Raw genomic sequence first — 22273 nt, 5'->3', positions numbered from 1 at the left:
AACAAAGAGGAACAAAGTATCTTTCACAATAACTTAGAAAATATTGTGATGTTCTGCAAAACAGTTGTTGATATGATTATTTTTAATGAAATCATCTGAGAGAGTTAATCATAACTCATAAAGAATCATTCAAAAAAAGGGAACAGGTTTGGCACATCTGAAATAAAACTCATCTATCAGTCATTAGGAGCAAATTCAGAAAGTTGCAGTACCTGCTATTTTTACAAAAGCTGATAACAACTGGGGGGGAATTGGGGGGCAAAGTTGTCTTTTCCTGTGTTTTTCCTTTATTACCAAATGTAAAATGACTTTCAAATTTCACAGATTGATGGAATGGCATTTCCCTGAGTCACCAAACAGCCTGAAACAATAGAGCTGAATCTCAAGAGTGAAACTGGTTGAAACTGCTGTGCTTGTATGTGGAGAACAAACAACGAGCACCATGTTTCCCATTAAGTATTGCCTTAGTCTGACAGCACATAATAATAATAATATAGTGTTTTTCTCTGTGCTCGAAGAGTACCACAGCAACGCAGAGACGCAAGTCCCCATGTGGTGTCTGAAGTTTGCAATCAGTGCATTAAAAGTCAGTTATATTGCCGTCATTTCATGTGGCTGCACACTATTCTGCAGCAGATTGTGGCAGAAAAACTGAGCTTGTTGTGACTGTGGCAATTCACTTCCCTGTAAAACTCTGCTCATTCTGCAATATTCTGTCTGCCAAAATGCTTTATTTCCTTCCACACTGTCTTGGTCTTTATTTTTTCTACACTTATTCTTAAACCTCTTTTAAGTCCTTTCTTTTTTTTAGCTATATTTTCCCCATCCCCATATAGGAAATTTCAGATGGCACTGAGGTTAAGTAGTCTGCAGAAAAAATAAAAAGAGAAAGTAAAAAAGAAAGCTAATAAATTACCTCACTATTATTGTAGAGGGGGGATATTTATCAGCCTGTTCTGAGAACAGAAATATACTGCTCAACAATGCTAACATCTTTTTAATGCGAAGTGTTCATGTTCAGGTACTTCAAAAGTCCTAAAAGGATTGGCCAACAATTTTATTGCTGTCTGGAATAGTAACTCTGATTTCAGTGAAGCTAAGGAAGTTTGAAAAAACTAGGATGAAAAGGAAAACTGATTGTAGAGTCTATAGTTAAAAGCTTTAAATGATCTGTCAGCCTGACATCTACTTTGGGTTTTATAACAAAACAGCTAACACAAATCTTGATTAATGCAGGTTTAAAAGTCTGTAACATCAACTGTAATTCATAAAAAACCTTATCAATTTACCTTGGCGGCTTTTTAGGTGACATTGCAAGTTTAGTTGATAAAAAATAATAGTTTTGATGAAAGAGATTTCTGCGAAATATTTGACTCCATTTAAACATGTAACAGATTAACTGAATTAAAGTATTTTAAATGACACATCTCAGTATGTAATGGCAAAAGGATAATGAACAGAACTGAAGTGTTTCTAAAGGAATGCCATACATTTTATTTTTTATCCCAGACAACTTTATTAACCATGATATGGAAAAAACAGAAATCATGATTCAGATGGCATGATGGCATGTGGGAAAAAAATGGAAAAAGCAGGTTGATAATATAAGCAATCCAAATCACTCACTAGCTTCATCATAAAAGAATACAGATGAAAGTTTAACACCAAGAGCTTTAAGCATATATACAAGATAAAAAACAGTAGCAGCTACAATGAGGACTTGGAAATGATGAAGAAAAATCAGGCCCATTTGAGCTTCCAGCGGGAAGCTACATCTAATAAAAACAATGAACTTTATAAAAAGCCAGGAAAACTATAAGAAAGTAAAGAAGTTAAATTAACTCTGTCTTACCTGAATCTGGTAACCATTTGTCAAGTGGGATGAGAGATTGGACAGAACGATAGAAAAACATCTAAATTAATAAAGCACTGAAAATCATGCCCTCTACTGAGGGATAAAAGGAATTTAGTTATTCTTTGTGAAATTAAACAGGCTAAAGGGGTTAAAGGACTCCAATGGGAAGTATATGAAGAAAAAGAGAACAGCATTACCTAGGTAATGGCATAACATACAGAAGCCCATGCTGGAAGCTAAACCTGCTCCTAGTCAGACTGGAAATAATGGACCACAGTAGTTATTATCTAAGCAACATATTCAGCTTCCATGAATTTGCTGTCATTAGAAACTTTAATCAAGATTTAATTATTATTTTTAAGACATACTCTTGTTCAAGTAAGCTAATTCAGAATAATGTTACAGAAGGTTAAATCAAATCATTAATAAATCATTAGTCCCTTTATCACTCAGAGCATGCTGCAAATTAATGTCACTGAAATTGCATGTAGATGTGCACTGCATTCTCAAATATCAGTGTTCTTTTAATGTTGGTAAGTTTTGAAAGAAAATGTATTTTAGAATTCTAAATTTTTGGTTACTGTTTTTTACGGAAAAAGGAAGACATCCATTTCACTTTTGATAAATTAATTAATTGCAACTAATGGATATAACCTACATTTGACTCCATACACCAGACTGACCAATTGCATGACCTTCTGAGACGTACCAAAAACCTTGTGTGGCCAAAACTCACAAGACCGAGACTGCCATAAAGCCATTCATATATCATGGCTGTGGCTTGGCAGGAGAAAGACACAGAATAAAAGCCATGGCTGAACCATCCCTTTTTCATATACAGATAAATTAACAATATTTTTGAGTGATATCCAACACAGAATACAATAATTGTTCCACAAACTCTTGTATAAATATGGAAATCTGAACTTCTGAAAAGCCAGAAAGGTCTTCTGAGGACTCAGCTAAGAGTAGGTGGCAAATAAATTTATCTTGTGCAGAACACAAAACAATAACGTTCAAACTAAACTGATTATCCTCTCTAAGAATGTGCTGCATCAGTGATTGCATGATACGAATTTCTCTCTTCCAGACAAGACAACACCCTGAGGCAGCAGTTGGTCCACGGAGGAAATGCTTTATAAAGCCCTGTTTTGGCAAGCATGACTCTCTAGAGATGACACTAGGCTTGGGAATCCAAAATTGTGTGACTCTACCATCCTAATAAAAAGAAGGCAGCAACCATCTACAACAGGTATGAGTAAATCTCCCTGTAAACTGGGAATTTGGGCAATTGCCCAAAGGGAAGGGTTGCCATGAAATAACACAAGGACTGCTGTAAGCATTATTAGGTAAAACATATACCCCTGAAAACAACAAAAATTGGTTTATGAACAAGATTGATTGGATGCAGTGAGGAACAATGTAAAACTCAGGTGGTTTTCATTTACTGTTGCTGTAACATACATTTTGAACCCTGCAGCCCTCTGAAATAACCACCACCAACATATATATATGTGTCAAATTTTACCAATCAAATATTTTGAAACAAATAAATTCTTCATTTGCCTCTGATTTTTGACCTAATGAGTAGCTTTCTATTTCAACAGAAACAATTTCCCTAGCAATTAACATTGTAGGGACCTATATCCAGTGTCATTAGAGATCTAATCTTGAAACAGTAAGTCCTCCGCTGGGTACTTACTATCATTTAGGGATTCATTATGATCATTTGGCAGTTTCTACTAATATTGTGAAGACACAGATACACAGAGTCCAGACTGTTTCTCTTACCACAAGTGATTAAGCAATCTTCTTTTTTTCACCTGATCCCACTGTAATTCTACCTATATGTTTATACCATACATCTTAATTACCACGTGTGCCTGAAATATAAATTTCAGCCAATTTTTGCAGGATAATAAACAACATTGTGCCATAAAGAATGACTCTGTCTCCAGGTGCTTCGAAGGAATGTAAAGCATAAGCAGTAAATAGTTTTAAAAGCAACAACAAAGGTCCATTTAGCAAAGTATCCCATTTACAATAACAATTGATACCAGATGTTTATGGCAAAACATACAACAGGACAAACATATGCTTCTACAGAAAGCTTTCTCAGGCTCCAGCGGTATATGGCTTAGGGACTTCCAGACCAAAGACAGTCTTTTTGTGCTTTATGTCTCTTAAGATTTTTCCTCCAAGTTTGTCCAGATGCTTTTTGAACCCACGTAGGCATTTAATACATATCAGATTTTTTTATAGATATACTCTGGAAATAGTACTCTCTGCAAAGAACTTTCACACTCTAAGTTAGCACTAGGAAAACAATACTCTCCTATTGTTCTAAAAAAAGCCCCTCTTACTTTCATTTGATGTATCTAATTATTTTATTAGCAGATACCATTATTCTCTAGGTCATCATCTCACTGCTAATCTCCTCTTTTCCAAACAGTTTTAGTATATTCAGTCATTCCTCCCATGGATGTTATCCTGTTCACCTTTGAACTCATCCTTCTCAAAGCATTTTCCATTTAAATTCTATTCTTCCAGAGACAGTGAGGCTAGGACTGCACATTTTTTCTGCCCGCCCTTGTCTTCATTTCCTTGGTCAATTTAATATCATTCATAATTTTTATCACTGCTACTCACACCTTTTCTTCCAGTTAACTTACGAATATGCTGAACAACACAGGCCTAACTATCGAACTCCAAAGGTTATCTCTTTCTTAAATGTACTGACTGCTTCTCTGGGAAGTCTTTAACGTCATAGCAAAAGAAATTTTTATAATGTCTCGTGTAGCAATACATATCGGATGCTATACTGTACAAAAACGTTGTGGGAAATCGGAACATTCCTACATCGTGTGCCTTAAATTTACACAGATGAACCACTATTTTTTTTTTCTTTCTTAATGCAGTGTTTTGAAAGGTGGCAAAAAATCACAGAAAAAGGCTGTTACATACAAATCTCAGTATCTCAGCTATGCAACCGTCATGTAATAGGCCACATTTGGAACAAAACACTAATTAGTTTGGCAAAGACAGCAGGAAAGTAGTGGTGAGTACTGCAACCTAATAGCTAGTAACCATTCAATAGAGCAACCAAATTAAGAGAGGTTTATACATACAAAAATATCTAAGTAGATGAAACAGGCAAACAGAAAAATAATTTCTACAGCAAGTTCTGCCCTCAAGAAACAGCCAGGAGGAGGAAAAACAGCATCTATTTCTCTTAACCCAAGGCACATTGGAGGACCAGTAGCTCAGTCACCACAGTTTGATCTAGATGCGAAATCTGTGCTTGCTGTAGTGCCACCTGCTCAGCGCCCAACCTCTCCAAGCAGAAAGGTGAGATGTAAGACCACGTCTACGCATCTATCTAGCACATAAAATAACATTTTGGTCTGAACTTACATGGATCACTCAGCCTCTTCAACTCCTAACACTGAGCCCTGAAGCCTCTTAGTTAAGAGGCAGCTAAAAGCTAAGAAGTGGCTAAAAGTTGCACCTCAACTACAGCCTTGTCTGTACACAACAGCATGGCAAGACAGCATCTGAGGACAAGGGAATCAGAGAATCACAAACACTGTTTTCCATGTGCCTCAGTATCCACATGGCTATTTCTATAATGCTATCTACTCCTATTTCTTTCCACAGATTTTCAGATCAAAATTATAAGAAATTTTGATTTAGTTCTTCCTCCTGAGAGCACTTAAAGGATGACATGGACACACTGACTTAATTGTTTACACAATTCCAGTGTTTTAAATCGAGACCTACTTGGAGGACTGAAGATCAAAAAGCTCCAAAATCCAACATTTTCAATCCAAATATTTTGCTAAAGAACCCCAAAATGTTGTCTCATTGTTTCAATTTTTATAAAAGGACGTTACTTTTGTTTCTGTAAATGGGGTCAGAAGAAAATTAACTACAATTTTCTGAGTTACAGGAAGGAACGTATGAAAGGCAAACAGGGAGTAAGTGCCACAATTGTAAGAGCCTCTAAATGTTTTATCTGCTCTTTTAGAATTCTCTGCTTTCACTGCCTGCATAATAGAGCAGAATACCAATCCAAACTTATACACTGTCTCCGCTAAGCCTAAACAGTCTGTCAGAAATTAAAAGAGATGAGATTAATTCCTTTTAAAAATTTTACTTCACATTTTCCCTTTTCAGCTGTAATCATTCTAAACCTCTTTCTGAAAAATACCAATTATGATTTACAAGCATAAATATGAATTAAGGATGTTTGGAATCTTGGGCAAAACCCAGAAAGTCACAAGGATCATGAGGCCCCTTTTTACAGTCTGTATTTGTACTGAAAGGCAAGATCAAGTAAGCTTCTCCTCCACAGGGGTTTTCCATCCTCCCTGAACTCACCTTAAGAGATCTGTATTATGGCTTGGCAGGTGTGCTGCCCCAGTCAACCTCCATACCTGATGCTGTCCCTGGAGCAAGATGCTGCAGGGATGTCCCATTTGTCACTTCTATTTCAGATCCCATTTCTAGGAGCTGGTCTTTTCTTCTTCCACCTAAGAGCTGCATCACGACAACTGTAAAATGCCTATCTCAGGTAAATGAGAAGTGTTTCAACCATCTTCTAAGAATGTGTAAAGTCATCAGGACTGCATTCAATGTTTTCTTCTTGCACAATAAGTGCACACTTTTACAGGTCTGTCCAGTCAATATCTTCTAAGGATGAGGAGACTAAAAAGTTCCTGAAGCCACTCCTTGTCCAAAGAGCCAGTGGGACAGGAGTCTCTCCTTTCTTTTTCAGGTACACACCAGTTTAAACTACAACCAAATGTACCCTGCATACATCAGATCTAATAAATACTGTCTTATTTAAAATTTCCTATGCCAAAGCAAGCTTATTAAGAAGTTAGCCAAGTGAAATTTGACCTACTCAAAGTCAACATTTTGCACCAAGCACAGTCTGGATTTAGAGCCATGGAAACACTTTAGGGGTAGTGACAGATAGTCGCCACTGGTCAGACATACATTCTCTTCTCTTGACAAATCCTTGCCACATTTTTATGAAATACTGCTGTCTTGCCAGAGAGTAATGTCAGAAATCCATAGCACCAGTTTGTCCGGCACTGCTCCTGGGGAGGAGGACCATATGCTAGCCCAGCAGCTCTATGGGAACACCCAGCCCGGGAGCCAACCCCAAGCTTTGGAGTACTCCTGTGGGATCTGAGAATGGCGAGTTCTCACTGAAGAGCAGCCTGAGCAAATTATTCTGTAGGATTTGATTGCCTGGGAAAATCTGTCCCATGCTGGTGGATGGTCAGGCTGTGTGCCCAAAACTTCAGGTTTCTTCCTCACTGTGCTCTCCCTGACACGGGTCTACTTTGTAGAGAAGACAAATGGGGTTGCATTGTAGCTCAAGCCCATGGCTGAAACACAGCATAGACATACCCCATAAAGCTAAGTGCTTTCATGTCCTGACCTTCCTTCATGTGCCTGCCTTGACTAAAACAGTTTTTACTTTGCAACTGTTTCACTTTGTTAACCAAAGATTATTCTAGAAAGTGCATTAGCAGCACCAGTTAACACAAATAATGTTGAGGCCTTCCATCAGGGAACATAATAAAAGTAATCAGCACTCACATAACACTTTACATTTTCAAAGAGCAGTAAAGCCATTAAGTATTATTAAATCTATTTTATAGATAGAACACTGAGAGGTTAAGTGCCTCATCCAGGAGGCGGCAGGATTAGGCTGGAGGTGTGGCAGGCTCTCAGCACACCCTCTAATCCTTTCAGCCACAAAATCTTTGGGATGGAGAAGCCTCCTTGAACTCAAGTGCAAACTCTGTTTCTTGCAAATCAGTAAAAAGGTAAAATCAAAACAAAAGCAACTAAACATGTTTCAAAGAGAAAAAGGAAGCAAAACTTTACGAAGTAAGAGTTGGAGAGGAAGTTGTTTATAGAGTGTGGACAGAAAATCTGCATGCAGTGAACTAAACAAGCATTGGTTCTTAATTGGTTATAAAACACTCACTAATCTAGGCAAGGTAACTGACTATATAAAAAAATCCTAGGCCTAAACTTTCTCCCCCCTCCAAACAACCAGGTTTAAAAGTTATTAGAAAAAGAACAAAATGATAATAACAACAATTACTGTTAATAATAATAACAATTACATTCAAAGCCCGCCTGGACACATTCCTGTGCGACCTCACCTAGGCGTTCCTGCTCCAGCAGGGGGATTGGACTAGATGATCTTTTGAGGTCCCTTCCAATCCCAAACATACTGTGATACTGTGATAAGATTATTGGTAGTGAAGGCTGCCTGACAGTTTGCTAGTGAAAGTTTAGCATACAGTTTTAATGAAGCAATAAGGGAGACATATATGTATTTTCTGTACAAAAAAACCAAGCGTTTCAAATGATCAACAAAAAGCAATGTTTATTATCACACAACACATTTCTGCAACAGTGTATACCAGTAATTTAAAGCATGTTAATTACCAGTCATGCCAGGACTGTGATCAAGACATCTGAGACTCTGGCTACACTTTAAGATGCTACTTTATAGTTCTTTTATCACTGAGAGTTGTGCTATTACTGAAGGAGCTCAGGCTCACAAATAAAACACACAGGGTGTCTGCATATTGAGAACAGGACAAAAGTAGTTGTTCCCAGTGATTTCAGGTGCAGGAACAGGCCATCAGCTGCATGTGAAGGCTTTTCTTTAGAAGAATGTCCTCTGAATCTTTCCCTGCACAGGTGAAGAAGGATACTACAGAAAATTTATTAGCTGCTGACTAAAATATGCAGTATGAAGTCATACATCTTTTCTTTATCGTGTCTGCAGCAGTTAATTACGTGACTCTAAAGTTATATCTATACTCAGGCCAGTTGCAAGAGGTTTGAGGGTTTTTTTTCAAATTTGTCATTTTTGTAGGAGGTCACTGCTATGCAAAATGTTTTCCATCAAAAGTAATCCAGCTAAAATCAATTGTGGGGCTGGCTATGCATTCTTGCTTGACTTTTATGAACTCAAAAGACATGCTCATAAATACAAGCTGTCCTCTACCTCATTCTTCCCCCTCCCACTGCTCCCCCTCCCTGCCCCACCAGAACTGCTGCTCTTCTGGTCTGTTCTGCTGTCTCAACTGCTCAGCCAACTGAAGAAATAACCCAGCAAGAAGGAGGAGTGTAAAAGTTGAGCGACTGGCAGCCAGGGAGCACCAACTGCCTCGGATGGTTTATGCTTTGTGTAAACCTGCCCCGAGACTTGAGGTCATGTCCAGCATGACTTGGATATTTTTGTACATTCAGCTGCATCCAAGAGAGCATGAGGTTTTTGGCATTTGCTTGACCTCCTTACTAAAGTACAAGGCTGTGCTCCAATCACAATCTGAGTCAAATGTAAGTGATGGTTTTGTGGTTGTTGAGAAAAATCATTTGAGGCAAAAGGTCTCTTTAAACAATCGCTAATCAATTTTTTAAGCAAACATATAATCACTGGAAGTGGAAAAAGGAAGAAGACTGAAGTAGACTCTTTCACAGGTTTCCAAATGACCCCAGCATGCCCTTGTGAGGTTTCATATGGTCTCTTCAGTACACAGTTATCAGGGGAGAATTTTAAAGGCAAAGATCAACCTATGAGACTTCCCAGTTCTCTTTCACAGAGCGCACCTACATGCTTTGATTACACTCTTTTACTAATTTCATAAGCACTTGCATCAGCAAAGGTGCTTTGGATGGGACAGTACTTCCAGAGTATTAGCAAGAGCAAGAGCAGCAGGATGGTGTTTGGCGTGGGGCTCTGCCGGCTCTGGCTCAGCACTGGCTGGGGCAGCACCGCTTGCCTCGTGTTCCCTGGGGCTCTGGGAGACAGGCCCTGCTGGAGGATGAGGGCTCTGAAAAACCTCAGGGTGAACAAAGGCAATGCAGATACGTCACATGGTCTAATCACCATATGGGTGACACAACAGGGGTGGCAAGTGAAAAAAACTCAAAGTGAGCCTGGAGACCTACTGTACCATAGGCAGCTCACACCTCTGCCCCTCATTTTTTCCACAAACATTAGGGTATAAAAATACGTCCTTTGTTGCATTTTTTAATCCTTTTTGCTCCATTATTTATAAGAGCTATATGAAAGATCTGAAGGTTGTCATAACACAATAAAGAACATTTTGGTAAAGAGCCAAATTTACTTTTACAAAGTAACACAATTAATAGCTTCAGCCATTCTTGTAAATTAATATTATTTATTTATTAACAGAATTAGAAGCTGAAATTAAATGTTTTTAACCTTATTTTTTCTGAACATCTCTAAAATCCTGGTTTTATACGTCTGATTATTTCTAATAATTTCTTTTAAGAATTACATTTTCACCATTTCAGTTTATATCTCCATTCATGCCTGGAAGCTTGAGAATTATCAGTTTTGAATTTAACAACTTTTTTTACTACAATGACTTTCATGTGATGAAACTGGGAGGGCTACCCTCTCCCCTCCTTCATTCATACAATCCAGTGAACACAGCACTGAGGTTTCTGCTCCACAGTCTATTCCATCCCAGGATCTACTGTACTAACCACTGAAATGATTAACATTCACTGTGGCAGCATCTGGAACTAGCAGAAAAGAGAAGTATTTTGCAACCCAGTGAAAAGAGTGAGAAACTGTCAAGTCTGCAGTGAACTTGAAGCTTAAAACTGCTTCAATACTACAAATAGAAATTGCTCAGAACATAATGTGCTGTACCCAAGAAATTAAGCATAACCTCAGAGTTCATGGTCTGGTCATTCTTTATGGTCAATTAGGAAATAAAACCAGCTTGACTAAGGCACCTGCATCCATTTTATATCTTCAGATTGTTCACTTTTGGAGAAGCCTTATTTTTGTCTACTGCACTTGTATGTGAGTAACAGAAACTATGTATACATATTCTTTCATGTTCATTACATTGTCTTGTACCTACATCAAAACAGAAATACAAGCATACATAAATAAGGCTCAAATGTTTATTTTCCCACCTATTCTTTTCAACCCTACATGACTAGTTTTGAACAGAACCCAATCTCTGAAAAATTATCCAAGAAACTGTAATGACACATCAAAGAGAAGAAAAACAGCAAAATTAATTACAGCAATTTCCTTTAACCACTACAACAACAAGAGCATTTTAGCAGCTGTGTGGGAGTGTCATCATATGACAGAGCAAAGGAATACATTACAGGGAAAGCAAGACACTGGAATGCAGCTGGTCATTTGTATTAATTTTCTTGTCCAGGGAAATCTATTATAGTAAGTTAGCAAGCAGCATGTTTCCAGAAGACATATCATTTACTTAAGTCCATTTGCTTGCACATTCTCCTTCAATTGATAACAAATCCAAAGCACATTTCAGCATCTTTAAAGCCTCAGGCAACCTCAGGAAATTGTTGCATGGACAGGGCTTAGGTGTCTACACAAAACATGGGTGTTGCGCTTAGAGAACCACCACCTTGTACTCAAGCTCCTATACTGCCTCCTGAGACATATTCTGTAGCTAGAGCTGGTTGGAAGCACTGTGACCAAACATTTTACGTTGGCAGGTGACAGGCTGATGAGTATAAAACACTCCGGAGAACATATCAGACTTCACAAAATAAAAATAAACAAATAAAATCGGACCGGTTTCTATAAGGGAACACAGAGTGTCCGCCTCAGTTACCTCATCTCAGTTTTCAGCACCCCACCAGGCACCTATTCCTACTCAGCATTGTGGAAGGTATATAAATCTATACAAAATCTAGGACACCTTTTTCCAAAATTGTCTTATTTTCTTTTTAAACAGATGACTAAATTATTCAAAATCTTAATGAACAGTATTCTTTCATATTGAATAAAATATTTCATTTCACCTGAAATAGTTACTATCTAACAAAAAGGCCAAAAAATGTCATTTTGCATTAAGTGAAAATGATTCTTTTTTAATGTTTGATCTGCCAGGGAACAAAGAAATTAATTATTCGCACAACTCTGATGGAGACATCTGGAAAAGCTTTGGAACAGTGTACAAGCTCATCCAAACTAACTGGATATAAACCCTATTTGTCATCCCGTATCAGGACTGGAAAGTTGCATGAAATTCCATTACATTAAAAAAATCACAGTAGTATCTTCTAATAAGTACAATAGCAGAAATTAAAGATTAGAAGAAAAATGTCTAACTTAAAATTCAAAAAGTTTCCCCCAGAAGTTTTTTTTTTTTTTTTTCAAACTGTTAAGAAAGGGGTAGTTGTGATCTTTCTCATTTGCAGAGAAAACTGGATTTCTTTTTTTTTTTTTCACCTGCATATGGAATGTGAGTTTGACAGATTCCTCATGGATGAAAATAAAACCTGTAGCTTGGATCAGGAAATGCAGCTGCTTCACACAGTTCACATATAGGCTTGGAGATCATTTTATGAATAGCATCACCATACTGACCCTCAAGGCGCAATTTGGTTCATATACAGAAGGCTCTTCCTGGTGGAAAGTTCCTGTCCTCAGAGGCAGAACTGTGTTTGGTGTAGGAACCCTGAGGCAGGAAATATCATCTGATTGCTACCCAAATGATGTTGCCTGCATATGATGATATCTAGAAGGTTCTTGAGATCTCATTATATGTTTCTACAGCTTGTATATGTTCATAAGCATCTACAAACACACTTAAATATAGTCCTACCCCTATAATCATCAGCTATTCTCAATTCACTTAGAGACACAGAAGAGACGAGACACAGTGTCAGGCTGGCAGGTTGTTAAGAAGGGGGAAATCAGCTCATCGGCATCATACGAAACTACTTCTGACATCCCATTATTGAATTATTTCAGGGCAGTTTCTGAGAAGATAATATGTCTCCCACCTACTTGAAATTAGCACTTAAAAGTTATTCCATGGCATTACTTGTAAATAAAATATCTTCTAGGAAAGCTGGTAACAATTATTCACTGTCAGATGAAGAAGACCAGATCTGAGTTTGCCAGACTCCAATGATGGAGTTCTACCAAAAACTTGCAGAAGTTCTACTACTGATAAAACAAACATGAAAAGAAAAATCTATAAGAAAAGTAAAAAAAAAAAAGTCTAATTTGGATTTTAAAGAAAGAGCACTCTCACTTAACTGTCTGATGAAATAAGACAGGAAGGGAAATGTATTTATATTGCCCGGTGGTGTCTCATTCAAATGTCAGGATGTCTCTCCAACACTTGATTAAAATGGGTCAAAAAAAAAGGCATAGAATGGAGCAAAGGTACAAAAACAGAGAAGAGAGAGAGCTAAGAAACATAAATTATTTGAAAAAAATAAGCATTTAAATATACTACATTATTTCAGACTTAGACATAATTAATTATTCCTAAGACATACTCAGCGGTATCAAAGATTGGAGGCCAGGCTGGCCAGGGCTCTGGGCAACCTGATGTAGTTGAAGATGTCTGTGCTCATTGCAAGGGGGTTGGACTAGATGACCTCTGAAGGTCCCTTCTGACCCAAACTATTCTATGATTCTATAATAAATGAACAGCCGGTCTTTGCCTCCTAGGAGGTAAAGTTTCTTGTACCCCAGGGGTGGAAGCAAACTTAGGAACTATGAATCTCTGTGAAGTGTGACGCATCTTTATATAACTATTCTACGGTTTGTCTAACCTATCAGAGCAGGAAGTGAGGGGGAAATTACTGCGCTTCCTCTTCAACTATTCAACCCCTCACAGCTCTGGCATAGTGTTATGGAAAATGTTACAGATCAAGCAGAAACATGCAAAGTAGAAGCTCCACAACATCTACTTCAGCAAGTAGAATAAAGGCTGTAAATGGTACAAGTAACTAGAAGATTCTTGCCTTTCATACAGAACACGTTGGACAACAACTCTCTCTCTTGAACTAGAAATAAAGAGAAATTAGACTAGGAAAAGACTTGAGTTAGAGATGTATGTTACTATTGATGATACAGATCCATGGGTATTTCTTCCTATCACTTTTATATTAGTATCTGCCTGTTCATCCCCAGTATACTTTCACTGTTGCATTTGAACTGGCACAACTACACTGCGCTAAACTGGACTGGAGAGCTCTCACAAGTTATAGGCAACCCAAAACACACATGAAAAAAGGTTTATTTTTAACCCAGCTCAATCCCACTACTTGCACAGCCACCCGAACTCAAGGGAGTAGAAGGGCAGGAACTGCTCTAGCTGGTGTTGCAGCTGGAATACTTGTGAAACAACAATCTCACAAAGTAGGTGCTACGAATGTGTGTGAAGCTCAAAAGAAATGCTACCTTCATAGCAATCAAAGGAGATTTCTGAAATAGGTCAGACATGCAATAGTATATTTGTTTATATTAATATGGCAATATTATGATTTTAGCTTTATTCTGGTCAACTATTTCTAATACAATTGATATACCCTGTTAAAGACTGTTCAATGTCTTAGTAAACACTTGGCTCTCTTGCTAGCAGCCCATGTAGCCACTTATCTATTTGCAGCCATATTTTCAGCGGGACAGCAGCTGTTGGAGAAGATGCTTCATTATTAGGCTATTGATAAAATTTAATATTCTCTGGAAATTTCTAATTAACTTAGTATGCCACATTCCTTATCTTTTTGAATCAATTAAAATGAGATTTCTTGAATTTTAATTTTATAGATCATCTCCTCAAACACTCCAGAATGCCATTTAAGAGAGAACACAACACATTTTGTCTAGAGTTGAAGCAAGATTTTGAACAGCACTTTTCCTTTTGTCTATATATTAATCTTGTTCCTGTGCCTCACGGCTTCCTACTGGATTAACTGAAAAAACTCCAAAACAAAAATCTCAAGCTGCAAAGACAAAAATCACTGACATTTCTACCAACATGTACCTTCTTTTTCTGAGGTCAGCCTGCTGACAAGGAATACCAGATACCCAAGAGAATCATTGTGCACTACCCAACATGCTAAGCAGTGCCCCTCTTGGGTGGGGAAAGGGAGCAGGACACTGAGCCAAAGTCAGTGTCTTGATTCATCCCTCCTGTTTCCAGGAGTCCAAGAGGCTTAAGAAGCTTTAGGTCTAGATTCAGCCTCTAGCTGCAGTGATAAATAATTCATCTTCATCTCCCTGATGAGGACTGTGATGGACTACTGTGTTTCTCAGAAGCAACAGAACTTTCCATAAGGAAGAGAGAAGGCAATATTTTGTAAGGCAATCACAGATTCTCATTCCCCACTCCACTGTGGGATGTGCTTTAACTTGCTCTCACTAGCTTAAATTCACAGCAGTCCATAACTAACACACAGACAAAACAAGACACTCTTTAGATACACAGTTCATTTCCTGGAGAGATAATCAAAGAAAATAAATGAGCTGCACAACAGATGTGTCATATAATGCACCACTGCAGCAATACAGACAGGCTACGAGCCTATCCAGAAGAAGCCTGCAATAAATCTTTCCTAATTATTTCTATGTATCTTAAAACCTCATATATATCTAATGTGAGATTTTAGTGAATGACCCACTTGAACAGAAAACTAATACAGATGACACTAAAATAACCTCTAAACTGGAATTACAGCTGATTGTGCTGAGAGATGCAGTACTGAAGAGAAACTAAAAGAATTAGGTTGAAGTTATTAAACATCAAGTAAAAAGGGCCAATTTATGTGAATTATGTGAAGAGGGAACAATGGATATGTACGCATGCACATGCATATCGCATCAGTGCTTTCCAACAATCACATATTCTTTTTGTAAATTATTTTAAGAAATAAATAAATCAGGAGGGATCATTACTTACTGTGTACTTAGAGTGGAAATTAACGAGTGTTTCTTGGAAAGCTTCAGGGTTCAGCATAGCTGAGGACTTTAAGACAGCTATGTTCATCCAAGAGTGTAAATTACTTATCAACCAAAGAAAAATAGCAGGAAATGTTTTTATAAAACGATCGTTGCTTTTAAAAATAAAATATTACAGTTTAAGAATTTAATTTCCTTAAGTTTTGGCTAAAAATATTAAAATTATTACTATGGATGCTCATTTTTACCTCTTTATTTGCCAAGACCAATAGAATTTCATCTTCAAACATTTATTATCAAATGAACTTCTGTGTTACTGAACACCCAATGAACTCCAATATGTAAGTAGCTCTTGTTTAAAGACTGTTAGCTCCTTCTTACCTGTTGGGTGTTATTTCTTATCTGACACTATATAAAAAACAGGTAAATACGATTACTTACAGTAAGTCAATTTTGGTTACTGAAGATATTTATTCTTTGAGACAGGTTATTGGGAAGCCCCAAAATTCAAAACTCTGGAATTAAAATAGTTCCTACTCTGCAAAGTTCTGAACAGAGTCAGCCTTGTAACAGCACTTTGAGTCTAGATTTTAAAATCACTGTGTACGTAAGGAACTTTACATACGTGGAGTAGTTCCATAATGTTAATGTGTTTGGATATATGCATACTTGTAGCAACAGAGATTTACAGGTTAGGTTTGCCTTCAGATTTAAATTTAAACTTCAGCACATATTCTTTTCAGGGATATTTAGGTAGAGATATATATACTTGAGGTTCGCCACCCTAAAGAAGGTTGTTCAAAAAAAAACCAAACCACCTAGAGTAGAACATAATTATTGCACTGAACTAATAAATGAGTGGATTTGGATACCTGTATTAATCATTTTTCAAACTATTCACCTTGACAAACAAAGAAGGGAACTAAGCTATCTCTGGGAAAATAAATATTATAGCATTTAAAAAGAAACACTGGGGTTCATATTGCAATGGATTTATTGGGAAAATATTATTAAGAATATTCTTTTTTTCTAAATATACATAACACATTTTATCTGAAAAAAAAAAAAGAATGTTCACAGTATGTTACTCATATTCACCTCCATCTTAACCGAAACTCTTCTACTTCAAAGAAAAGCTTCCGCCATTTTTTGGTCCTGTGCACAAAGAACAACTGCAGTTATGCAACATAAGTAAAAGATAGTCACTTTCATTCTATATTTATTTATAAACTTGTATCTTATTACAGCTTTCCTAAATTCAAGTAGGCTAGAAAGTCGGATAATGTGCTTGATTCAATAGCTTTTAGCAGTCACCCCTCTACACAAAGTAACATCTGTGAATGAGAGGACAACATAGCACTTTCTATGAATTATTCTAACATTGGACTTTTGTAATATTAGAAAGAATTACTGGCATTTATCAGGCTTTTGTAAATAAAATATCACCTCACATGTGAAGCAAAGCTTTTAATTGTGGACACAGGATGTTTCTAAAAGAAATACAAGCACTCTCATAAAGGCATCAACACCCGATTGATTCTTCAGAATCTCTTCTTCTGGACAGAGAAATAAAGTCTGGAAAACTACAGAATTAGCTTTAGGAGTTTGTAAAAATAGCTAGCACAAATAAGTAAAAAAAACCCTATGAAATGTTGCAAGTTATGTATTAGAAAAGTCTCAAGGAGCTCATTCAAAGGTCCTCTAAAGAAAGATTCAAAGTGGTTCTCTAACTACCTTTCCTTTTCTCTGTTTCCCTTGACTGTAAATTTATGCAAATGAAGTTCCCCAGTTTGAATATATTATTGTGATCTCCACTGCCAGGAAACTCATGGGGAAGGGCTGCGGCATGAAGGCTGTGGCTTGGAAGATGAAATGAGACAGGGGTAGTGAGTAGACAACATCCCAAGGTTCTCCCTGTGGTAGAGGGAACAAGCAACAACCAGACCCTTCCACTTGGAAGGGTCCAAGAAAACAAAAATGGAAATATTTTCTTTCATATTCAACAATTTTAACCCTGCTGCCTTGCATAATTATGCTATTGTATGATACCTCTCAGTCTGATGTTCAAATTCAAATGGTAAGTGATTACCTTATTCCACTATAAGGATTGATTCTTAACTCTCACATTCATGGTAGCGAATTGAAACTTCACAGAAATTAAATTCACAAAAAGCAGCTATGAATTAAGATCCAGATGGCTTGTTATGATTTCTCTTTTGCTTACAGATCTATTTGCTTCCTCTGTTTTCCCCCATGAAGTCAGGGGAGCAGTTGAAGTATCACTTCAACAGATTAAACAGATAAACACACTGGTGGGTTTTTTAATAACATTTTACAAATCTCCACAGCAAGCCCATTAGTCAAAGGAGAAGACAATACAAAACAGATATTTTGGAAGATTTATTCAAAATTATGACATGAATAGCAAGCCATTCTTTTTTTTAAGCGAAGTGTAAATCACTGCCAAGAAGATCACTGCACTTAGAAGCTCTGTAAACTGCCCTGTACCTAAAGACATCTAGGCTTATTAACACACACCACTCTTGTATAAGATTTCTTTCCTTCCACTGCAAGCTGACTTTTTTTTTCCCAAGGTTTGGTGTCACTGGAGTGCAATATAAAATTGTGGCTATTGTTGGCTTCTTTACACACTGTTCCTAATTTAACAAATAGAGCAGTTTAGAAGGTCAAATAGGAAAACAATATCTTAAGAAAAGAGCAACTTCTGTGGCTTTGAAATAAAAAAATCAGTGCCAAAATGTTTATCTCCTCGGTTCATGAAGCCATAAAATAAGTACAGCACCGTGAATCACATCAAAACTTCAAAGCTTGTATGCCCAGCGTACCATTTTAGGGCTATTAAGTTGTACAGCTACTGTACCTGTAGTAAATAGTTATACAAGATTGTAGCAGCAGTGCCAAAGATGTCACCCAACAAGATTTCCTTAAAGCTACACTCTTTACCATGAGCTCAATGTATAAGCTTATAATGTCTCTTACCATCTCGAGAGCTTCTCCACAAAAAAAAAAAACCAAACTATTGACCATTGCATTGGAAATAACAGCTTCCTTTGGAGAGTATACTCCAAATATATTTATTAAATGATATATGTAGTAAGAGAATAAAGAAATACAATAAGTTAATTCCTTTGGCATATCAGCATTTCTATGGAAAAGTGAAGTTATAGTTTTTCTCATTGCATGAAAGACCATGATGAAAATTCACTAAACTAAAAAACTCATTCTATGAGGCTGATAGTGGTATTATATCCCCAAGATATTCTGTAAACTAAGAAGAAAATAGAAAGCCGTATCTTTCAGGAAAACATGATTCTGAAATGAGCAGAACATTTTTTCATCTATGCTAATAGTTTGTATAGATGTGATTTTTAGTGATTTGTCCCAATTAAATGGTAAAAAGGCTCCATTTACATGTGTATGTAAAGTCTAGCCCATCACAATCTATTTGCACCCACCTTATGCGCAGCTGCTGGTGTTACAGAGGCCATCTGGGAGGACTTAAGCCAAAATCCCCATGAGGCCACATAAAGAGCAGGTCCTGTGGGGCATCCTGAATTTTTTGCACATGCCATAGGACACTGTACAAGAATTTTGTTCATGTAATCTGGCAAAGACACTTGCATCAGTGGCCAAGGTTTCAAAGGAATATTAAAACAAGCTTTTATGCTCTTGGCATATCATGAACTGCATTGTCATGGGAGAACTTTGTTATGACCTCAGTTAACAATCATGTTATACTTAAATATCAAAGATAATTTTTAAGGTTATTCACAAGAAGCTGCCACAAGTTCTCTTTTCCTCAGCTTTTTTTTTAGCACCACTAAGATTGCAGAGTCAATTTAAGCAAGTTTGAACTGATGCTGAACAAGTTGCAACAAAGATTTGGGCCGGTTCTCACCTTGCCAGTTAGGGCGTGTTTGCAAAGATGCTCACTTTATTTTGCAGATTGTGCTCAGCATGGTTTTATAGCAGATTTCAGCCTACATTACACTATGCAGTCCATCTTTTTTTTTTTCTTTTTTTAGAATAGATTCATTTATATTCAGTTCATCTTCTAGCTTCACCAGAAAGACTAGCTGACCAAAGCAATGTTTTTACTAGTTGCTTTGACACACTCTTCCTTCTTTAAAGCCTGCATAGCAAAATAAATCCCAATCATGTGCCTGAAAGTCTTTATATTTTTTTGTAAGCTGCATCTCCATTGCATTTCTGCTTGGTCCATATAATTTTTTTCCTTCCTCAACAAACATGCTTTGAACCCAGCCACTCCTATTGACTTTGCTCTTTCCTTACCATCAGGTAAGAGCCTGTATTTAGCTAAATGAACTTGTGCAATGCTTCCACGGCTTGAGAGGTGTGCATAGGAGAGTCTGCTTCTTGCAACTGCTTTTTTTTTCTTTTTTACCGTTAAAAAGCACATTCGATTTGTAGAAAAAAAAGATGTTTTTACCCTTGCTTTTGAAGCTTGAAACCTTAGTGTATTAGCTGAGAAAATAACTGAGTGGAATCCCACAATGCGGTTGTACAAAATACTTCACCTAGTAGAAAAAAGTTATTCACTTCCTCTGTTTATGCATAAAGTATACAAAAATCTTCTCTAATTAGGCAGTATTGCATAATTTCTAGTAATAACAGAGTATTCAAAGGCAGCATACCATGGAGGTGAAAATATGACACATTGCCAGACACATTTCTCTTAAAATACATTAATTGCCAGAACATTCCAGCAGAAGGAAACAGGCAAACAGTTCAAGCAAAGGCCCTGTCTTTGAAAGGTGATCAGTACCTCTAAGATTTAGTATCAGCAACTAAGGACACTCAGTCTTTTCTAGGCATCAAATGAGAGATCCAAAAAAAAGATTTAAGCACCTGGCTCCAAAATTCCTAGTCTCAAAGCCCTGTAGAGAGGCCCATTTTAGAGGCAGGTAAACGATTGTGCCTCAATACTTTAATTTCTGATTTTGATCATACATACAGTCCTCCAAGACACAACACCAAGAGCCAGTTAGGTGTACAGCACTTTCAGAATCCTCAAACTACTCATACTCTATCTCTCCTGCTTTAGGACTTCCTTTTGGTATGATTTTTGGTACAGTGCCTAATAGATCAAACTATGACAGAGAAGGGATTTTGTTGGGGTTTTTTTAACCAAGTTTACCACTTTTATATCAAACCTCACTTGTTAGAGTACCAATTACTTTATAAACACAGAATCATTTCATTTGGCTTAGTTTCTTCTTAGGAGCTACTCTGGCAACTAATAGGCACATTCATTTAAGTGTAAAATACATTGGATATACACAAATAATTGATAACTTTATCCATTTGATTTTCCCATTTCAGAAGCTTTGCTAGAAAATAAAAGATGTATTGGGTAAACCACAAAGTTTTTCGCTCTTAACCAGATGTCATCGTCTTGTGACAAGCAGTTTTAGAGAGATTTCTGAATAAAAACCAAATCTGAGTTCCCTAACAGCATTGCTTTGTATCTGAACACATTTTCATTAATTACATTAATTATCAAAATCAAATGTCATAGAATACAAATGTTTCCAGTTGGACAACATAATGAATTTAGAATTCGGTACACTCACGTTGAATGCAAATTAATGGATTTTAATATACTTAGACCACCTATATCTCTAAAATCAGTAGAAAAGTAATTTGAATTCATCTGTTTAGATACTGAGTAGCTTTAACACTATAGACATGTTTATTTTTCAAAAGCATTTTGTAAAGACATGATCCAAAGCACACTTAAGACAACGCACCCTTGACTTGAACAGACTGTGGATCAGGTCTTAGCCACTGTGACTTTGTCAAGAATCAAATTCTCAGGTGATTTCTTATAAGATACGATGAGAAATGAAACACACACAGGTTCTTATTGATCATAGCTGGAGCCCACAAAGTGACATGTGAAAGGTGGTAAAAAGAAACCCATGAGGACTGGAAAAGACTCAGATTTTGTGGGTTATTGATTCGCCAGGAAGATCCTTGCCAAATTTAAATGAAGGAAACCAGAAAAATGGCATAACCTGGGAGTAATGCACCACGTGAGTGAGAGCTGTGGTAGTGTTCTCTAACACCCCTTCATAAAGCAGCCACATAATTTTAGTGAAATAATTGGCTACAGTAAAAATTTTGGAGATCAGAATCCCAGTGAATTTTAAAGTATGAAATTCCATGTATGCTGGCATTTTACAAAGCTAAAAGTAGAACATGTGCAATAGATTTCTAATAAACATTTAAATATTTACTTATAAAAGGTAATCTTGTAGACTGAAATTTTAAAAGGTGATCAATTACAAAATTACTCTTTTGATTGATATAAATTAATTAAACCACATGAATGAATGTGTAATACACATTCAATAAAAAATATTACATCCCTCCCATAATTCTGTAATTCCCTTCCAGAAAAGAGGAGTCATAGTTCAGCAACCATGATGCACCAAAATGGTAAAGATAAAAACATCTAGTTCCAGTAGGAAAAAAAAAAAAAAATCATAAAAAGATCGCTATCCTGGCTCTGTTTTCAGACCCAAGACTCATGGAAGATCTGTAATTCATAGTCAAAAAGGTAAACTGGCAATTTAACAAATAACATTAACATTTATCAGCTCAGT

At 36.8% G+C, this 22273-nt stretch overlaps 1 protein-coding gene across 1 annotated transcript in view; it reads right to left on the bottom strand.

The window, feature by feature from the left end:
- ESR1 (estrogen receptor 1) overlaps nucleotides 1–22273 on the bottom strand; it is a 161590-nt gene that overhangs the window by 30259 nt on the left and 109058 nt on the right.

This window comes from Patagioenas fasciata, chromosome 3, assembly GCF_037038585.1.
Source record: "Patagioenas fasciata isolate bPatFas1 chromosome 3, bPatFas1.hap1, whole genome shotgun sequence".
In the NCBI taxonomy this organism is placed as follows: domain Eukaryota; kingdom Metazoa; phylum Chordata; class Aves; order Columbiformes; family Columbidae; genus Patagioenas; species Patagioenas fasciata.
This window is presented reverse-complemented; position numbering and strand designations above follow the sequence as displayed.